The sequence below is a fragment of the Pteropus vampyrus genome, unplaced genomic scaffold (genome assembly GCF_000151845.1).
Source record: "Pteropus vampyrus isolate Shadow unplaced genomic scaffold, Pvam_2.0 Scaffold100, whole genome shotgun sequence".
NCBI lineage: Eukaryota > Metazoa > Chordata > Mammalia > Chiroptera > Pteropodidae > Pteropus > Pteropus vampyrus.
The window spans coordinates 1,866,402-1,873,913 of NW_011888881.1; the positions used below are offsets into that span (position 1 = coordinate 1,866,402).

The 7,512-nt window shown below is 47.7% G+C and overlaps 1 long non-coding RNA gene across 1 annotated transcript in view; it reads right to left on the bottom strand.

The window, feature by feature from the left end:
- The window catches only part of LOC111742739, a 98,418-nt gene that overhangs the window by 13,958 nt on the left and 76,948 nt on the right, over nt 1–7,512 (bottom strand). The window contains exon 3 of the long non-coding RNA XR_002781450.1: nt 372–493. This is a non-coding gene — a long non-coding RNA (uncharacterized LOC111742739). The remainder of the gene's footprint in view (nt 1–371; nt 494–7,512) is intronic.

A 7,512-nucleotide genomic window follows, 5' to 3' on the forward strand; every position in this document is an offset into this window, starting at 1 on the left:
GCAGGGGTTTGCCTGGGTTTGGCCGCGGTTGAGGCCACTGAGGCCGCAAGGTGTGCAGTGGGAGGCGGAGGAGTCGGGGGTGTCCGGGCAGGGCTACGCGTGGGAAGGGGCCTTTCCCCGGGAAAGGAAGGAAGTGGGTGCCACCGGCTGCACACACTGCCCTTTTGGCCTTGTCGGGGAAGTCAGAACTGTCCCAGGTTTTATGGCGAAATGCAAATGAGCTGAACCCGCCCCAAGGCCTCAGGGCAGGAACAGCAGTTGCTTGGGGGGGTCGCTGAACACGGTGCAGCCACCGCTTGAGCATCGACTGCTATGACTGCTGTGGGCCAGGGCGCCCGTGGCTCGGAGATGTCTCACCCGAGAGCACCCACCTGGCCCGGGGCCTGCTCCAGAGTCGAGGCCAGGGTACGCTGAGGACTTAGAGTGACACAGACTTCCTCCATCAACGTAACCTAACTCCAGGAGGTCCGCCGCAGCTTTCTCGGGGATGGTTCTATGAAGAAAAGATAGGGCTATCTCTAGGCGGCAAAATTGCATAGTCTTTTACATATTCTCATGCCATGGGTCCCTCACTAAGCCACGTGTCCCTTTGAGAGCAGGAAGCTTTAGTTGCTGCTTTTAACACTGCTTAGAAGGTGTCATGATGGCCCGTGGTGAAAAGGAGCGGTACCTGAAAACAGGACTTGGCTGAACACGTGTCCCACATTCGTCTCACTGGGCAGCACAAAGTCCTGCTCCATACTGAGCTCCTATGGGCCGTTCTTTAGGTTGATACCTAGGTGCGAATACCATGGAAAATAGCCCCCTACCTGCTACTCTTCCCTCAGATTTTATTTTCTCGTTAATATAGACTTGTTGCTCCCTCTGCTTCCCCTTCTCTCTTCCTTTAGGGTGGGTAGGTTTACTGAAGATTGTCGGAAGGTTGGAAGAAGGATGGGAGAAAGATTAAGGCACAATGAGAATTGAAGAAATAACTTGAAAGAAAAAAAACTTTCAGACGGACCTCGGAGGCGTTGCAGGTTCTGTGCCAGACTACAGCAATAAAGTGAGTCGAATCTTTACAGGTGAAAGGTCTTGCCTTTAATTTGTTTAAAAAAAAAAAAAATCTGAAAAGCAATAAAGCCAGATGCAGTTAAAACAAGGTGTGCCTGTACTGATCTGAGGCCACGGAGTTCTGGTTCCTCTTTGCCACCGTCTCCCCAGAGTCCATAGAACTCAGTGACTGTTCACGGATTGATTTTAATCACATCTTTCTTCATAACTCTTGAAAGACTATCTTTCCTACATTTGTATGGCCTAAATTGGAATCTTGACAGAATGAAAGCACTGGAAACAGGATATGGGGGAGACGGTGCCGGGTATTAAGGAAAAAGGGGGTAAGAAGATCCTGGTTAGGGGAGAGCATGGTGAGTGCTTAGAGAAAGCAGTAAAGACAGAAGGACAGGGCGCTGGGTCTGCACCCAGCACAGCCACTGTGGAAAGCGGTATGGAGGGTCCTCAAAAACCTAAGCATTGACCCACCACGTGACCCAGCAATCCCTCTACTGGGTATTTACCCCAAAGACTTGGAAACCCATATCCGAAAAGAGATTTGCACACCGATGTTCATAGCAGCATTATGCACAGTGGCCAGGACATGGAAGCAACCGAAGTGCCCTATGATAGGTGATTGGCTAAAGAAGCCATGGTACATACATACAATGGACTATTACTCAGCCATAAGAAGAGATGAAATCCTGCCATCTGCGACAACATGGATGGGCCTCGAGATAATCATGCTAAGAGAAATAAGCCAGACAGAAAAAGTTGAAAATCACATGACATCACTTATATGTGGGATATAAACCTAAAAGCAACAAATGAACAGGACAAACGAACAGAGACCCACGGACGTGGACAAAGGACTAGTGGTTACCAGAAGGGAGGGGAGGGGGAAAATAAAAAATAAATAAAATGTTAAAAAAAATTATGTATATATAGTATGAAAAATAAATTTAAAAAAACTAATAACGTTTTATCTGTCAAAAAAACCAAGATGCAGCGGATTGTGCTACGTTGTACAAATAAGGACACGCTGCATTCTTGATCATAAGGATTTGTATACTGCTCATTGTGACCCCAGAACATTCTTACTTCATCGTTTAAAGAGTCCTGAGAATTCAGGCAATAAAGTAGGAAGGACACAGGTGAGCTTGACCGTGTAGTGCCAGAAAGGTAATCTGAGATCTATAGGGCTCCGTGCACGTTATTTTAGTGTCTCCACTCCAGTCCCAAATCGGAAATCAAAGACCATGGCGAAGGGCTAAGCGGCTAAGGTACACAGGACTCTGCCGGAATCGGGGCGACATTGCTGAAATTCTGGGAGCAGAGACAGCCAGTAAGGGCTGGAATGCTATAACTAACTTAGGCCCACAAATGGAAGGCACCGGGTCACTTACAGAATAATGAGGTCATTCAGGCAGAAACCCGGGGCACCTACCATAGGTCTTAAACCTGCTGAACCTCACCAAATAATGATCAGAGATCTAGTTAGGGGAGGTCTCGTGGCAACTGGCAGCCCTCCTAAAATAAAGATTTTTAGAATAGTTGCTGAAGGAATTGTCTATTTCAAAATTATCAAGACCGCGGTTGAAGATTCTTAAAAACACACCAAAGATGTTTCATTTCACTGTAGGGGGTCTCATCTTGCAACTGATGTAGACTGTTTGCCTCAGCGTTTACAGACGTGTTCAGTTGGCTGGATTATTTTGCCAAATCCTAGTTCAAGGACCCCTACCCCAAACACCTGTGGAGCCCTAGGCTTCCTGCTCCCTGTGAAAGATAGTAACTTAGCTGTAACATTGAACACTATTTTGCTTCCCCCCAGGAGGCTAAAGAGGAAGGAGATGAGGAAGGGGAGGGGAGATTGTATCAGGACCAAAGTCCCAGAGACAGAAGAACAGGCCTCGAAAGCTGAGCTCATCCGATGATTGATTAGGGAGATGTCACAAGGATAGTTAACCAGCCCACTTTAAACACAGGCCAACAACAGCCCAGAAGAGAGCAAATGGAGAATTCGTTCGCCGTGTTTCTGTTTACATTCTCCCCCCGCCCCCCACCTTCTAGGCCAATGTAGGTTCTACTGTTGATTAGAGGCAAATTTGGGGAACTAGACAGGATCTTGGAGCTCGTGGCTCATTCTCCTCACCTGGCATGTGAGCAAGCAGGTTAAGCATTAATAAGCTAGTTAGGGGCAGACCCAGAATTAGAATCTCACTTCTAACCACATCTTCAGGGCCAATGTCTCCTCCCACATATCTACGAAGTATCAATCGATTTCTTCGCACTCTGTACGTGCCTGACACGCCATCCATCGGGAGGCGGAGCCTCCTTTGCCTCCTCTTGACTTGGTCTGTGACTTCATTTGACCAATAGGATGCAGCAGAAGTGACTCTAAGACTTTGAGCTCAGGCCTTTGGAGATCTAGCAGCTTCTGTGTCCCCCTCTGGGAAGCCAGCCTCCATGCTTTTACGGAACTCAGAGCAGACGACTGAGTGACGAGACACAGCATGTGGAAAGGCAGCAGAACGTGAGGGAAGCCTTCGTGGGTGCGGCTGAGTGGGTGACCCCCGCCAAATCACACGGAGCAGAGCGACCCATCCAAACTCCACCCCAATTCTCGACCCAGAGAATGATAAAAATTAAACAGCCGAAGGACTGCTACATCCTCTGCCCTACTCTATTAATTTGAACTTGATTATCATAATTAAGAAATCGGAACATGAAATCATGGTTAGGTTTCAGAAATCTTATTAAGGGACCTTAATAACCAACACTTTTGTGTATGTCGACAGCTCTTATCAAGACGAGGTGATTTTCTGCCTTCAGTTAACTCCGACCCTAACGCTGTAATTTTAATTTATTCATTTGCTGATCAACCAACCCCACTATGGGTAGATTAATTTACACTGAGCATCGACTGTAACAAAATTTTCTCCAAGTCCTCATACTCTGGTTATCTGATGCTGCGTTTCAGACCACCAGAAAATCAGTGGCTCAAGACGACACTATTTACTTTGCTCCCTACTTTGCATTTCGGGCAGGGTCCCGATGGGACATCCGTCTCTGCTCCGCTTAGCATCAGCGCGGGCTGGCGTGAAGGCGGGCTCCCTCACATCTGGAGGCTGGCAGTGGGAAGACCCAGACAGCCGGGCTCCTGGGGCATCGCTATCTCGATGGAGCCTCTCCACGTCTTCTCTCCAGCATGGTGGCTCGGGCTGGCTGGTCCTCTCACAGGTCGGCTCAGGGATACTCAGATGTATTCCCAAGAAAGGGATCGCGGCAGACGCTGTGTCACTCTGCGTGGCTTGGCTGTGGGCGTCACGTGCTGTTCCTTCTGCCCTGCCGACGGCACGTGCTTAGCGGAGCGTGGCAGAGTGAGGCTGGTGCTGCCACGTTTGGAAAACACAGTCCCGCCTCGCCCGGCGCCTAACCTCTGCCTCTGAATTTCATGCTAGGGGAAAAACTCTTGAAAAACTAATTCCGAGAGCTTTTAATATATTTTTAAAAACATTACTGTTCATTGCAACACCTACGAAAGTTCCTTCCTTTCCCCCGTAGATGGCTTGGTTTGGGGCCGTGCTTTATCTCCCTCGCGCCCGGTGATTTCGATCTGAACTGAGAGGAAAGGGGGCTATGAATAGTCTACTGTTACTGCTGTTTTGTAAACCTCCCTTCTCTTAAAAAAAAAAAAAAAATAGATTCGCTGCTTACAGTTGAAACAAGCAGTGTATTCATAGCAAGGTTGAGACATTCTGAATTTAATCTGGCTCTGGCAACTACATATTCTAAAGAAAATTCGTTTTGTACGGTCTCTAACAAGTTTTGGATGAATACGAATCACTTACATTTCCACATGCACACGCACGCACGACACGCACCGCGGTCCCTCAGTATCTTTCATTCCCAAGGGATTTCCGGCTTCTCAGCCCAGCTTACCTGGTATCACTTTTTTTAAACCTGGCAATGACACACCAAAGGTATGTGGTGCCTTTTTAACTGTTGCCTGGCAACCCTCGAATGCCCAGGACGCGAAGTAAAGTGTGCAGAATCTCCCCGTAATCCTGGTAGGAATTACATTGTGCCTAAGACTTAATTAGCCAAATTGAAGTTTTCGTGTGAACAGCAAAGTCAACATTTCATCTGATTGCAAAAACGTGCCCCAGGCGCGACACATACCAATCAGAGAAGAGCTTCTCTCTTTCTGTAGCATTTTTTAGTCATTTTGAAATTGTTACAAGTAAAAAGATATACCCAGTAACAATCAGCCATATAATCCTTGCAAGTGATTGTACCTACGTTAAACACTTCTCTATCCGTTGTCTGACCTCTAACCCGCCAGCTTATTTTCCCAAACTATGTTTTCAGCATAATATTTCAGAATATTTAACATTGGCCTCTCAGACTCCCTGTCTAGATTCCTCTTTGAACTTCACGGCACAGCCGCACCACCAAAAACTTCGATATGTGTCAAAAGTTGGCATTTTAAATTGTCTTCTAAACAATGTGACTTCAGAGATTTCGCTGGTCGACTGACTCCTGACATTTCATGCCTGTAAATTAAATGTATCGTTAACAGACTCCCTCGGTGAACAAAATATTCTTTAACAACTTACGTATGGGGGATGTTTCGCTGCTCTTGAAGGCCGGCAACCCAAGATTATTTTTGCAAGAAGCACGGCAACGAAATGAGAAGGGAGATTGTTCTTGGCCAAAACATTTTACCATTTCAGTTCATTTTCAGAGGAATGAGTGTGTTTTCAAAAGCGTTTCTTAAAAGAAAATCAGGTTACATGTCAGGGAGGGGTAAAGCGTGATACGAGGTCATTTTAATAAGAGACATCTAAGCACTAAGAAGAAAGCCCAGAGAGCATCTTTGTCACAAGCCGACGGGCAGGATGACTTTTCGAGCAGTGTGGACAGAGGAGTGCAGTCATATAAAGACGCCCTGTCATCCACATGTGGCCACATAAGGCCGGGGCCAGCCAGCGCCCCGCCTCTGGGGGCCCCTTCTACAAAGCCACAATAACCTAGGGCGCCGAATTTTGAAAGTAGCTGCACACTCACAGAAATCCTCGGAAAAGTCATTTTCAAGTAGAAATGAGAAAGTTACTGAAATTAATATAAATTATTCGCATCATCCCCTCCCCTTCGCCCCCAAAGAAGTGAAGATTTAAACCCGCCTTATTGATGTTCAGCTCAAAGTGAACTGTAGGCCCTCGGCTCTGTGACTCTGTAGACTATCGGGCAGTGTCAGATCTTCGGGGTGTCTGTGAACCCCGCGAGTGTGGTTCAGCGGGTGTTTCGAGTTCCCTGGGGAGAGTTCGCTGTGAACTCACCCGGGGGCCCTTTCCAGTCCTGGCATTAAGACCACAGGTAAAGCTCGGTTTAAAAACTAAAGAATCGCCTGTCATTTCACCTCACCTCTCCGTGTGTCTCTTGAGTAAAAGGAAGGTGATGCCCCAAGCTCCGCCACCTCACGGGAGTGTCGTGGGGGGAAGAAAGGGCCGGCAAAGAAGTGGTGTGGCTTGAACACTTCCCACGATCTGGACTCCTTCAGCGCATTCCATGCCCTGTGCCACCAAAGCGTCCTCGTAACTATGACATAGGTGCAGAGGGAGACCCAGCGCCTTGCCCAAGCCACACCTAGCACGTGGCAGAGGCGAGACTGGGCTTGTCCGATTTCCAGCCACTAAGCGACCCCACCTCCGACATCAGATACAGAAATGGCTATTAAATGGTAAAGCAATAGGTCAGATATCACTATGACTAAAACTTCTAACAATGAATCTTTATTTAAAGTTACATTGTATGTGTGTGTGCATGTGTGTGCGTGTGTGTGTGTGTGCGCGCGTGCATCTCCACATATCGTTTTTTAAAGTTTCCATTTTTGTTGATTTAAAAAGCATGATGTTTTTAGCCAGACTTTTTCAATGGTAGAAAATCAGGAAAATACAGTCTAAACTAAAAGAAGAAAAGTATGCGATGGCAAGCGAAGCAGCAACCCCATTCCGCGCCCCCCCCAGAGAAAGTCAGGCAATTATAGTGCTTTTCCCAGACGAAGAATGGAGCGTTTCAATGGCAGCACGTAGCTACAATTCTGACAGTTGTTCGGTGAGGGTCAGGATGACACATTGATCACAGTGAGCTGCCGCAACGGCTCAGCCGTAATCACAGAAAAATCAAAAGAATGGCTCCCCGCGCAGCAAGATGCCTGGCAGAGGTAGCACTTGGCAGATACCCTGAGACTCTAGACCCGCTGATGGCCCTGGAGCAACATTCACTCCTGAAAGGTCCAGATCTAGAAGAGAGATCGTGGCAGTAGAGCAGCCTGCATGGGCGGTTTAGGACGGGCTTCTTCGCAGAGAAGGACCTGGGTGTCGATCCAGGCAAACGTTCATCCCGGGGCCAGAGCAAAGGGTCAGAGAAGTCCTAGAATTCGGAGCTGTACCCTGGACTTGAGAGGGACGACCG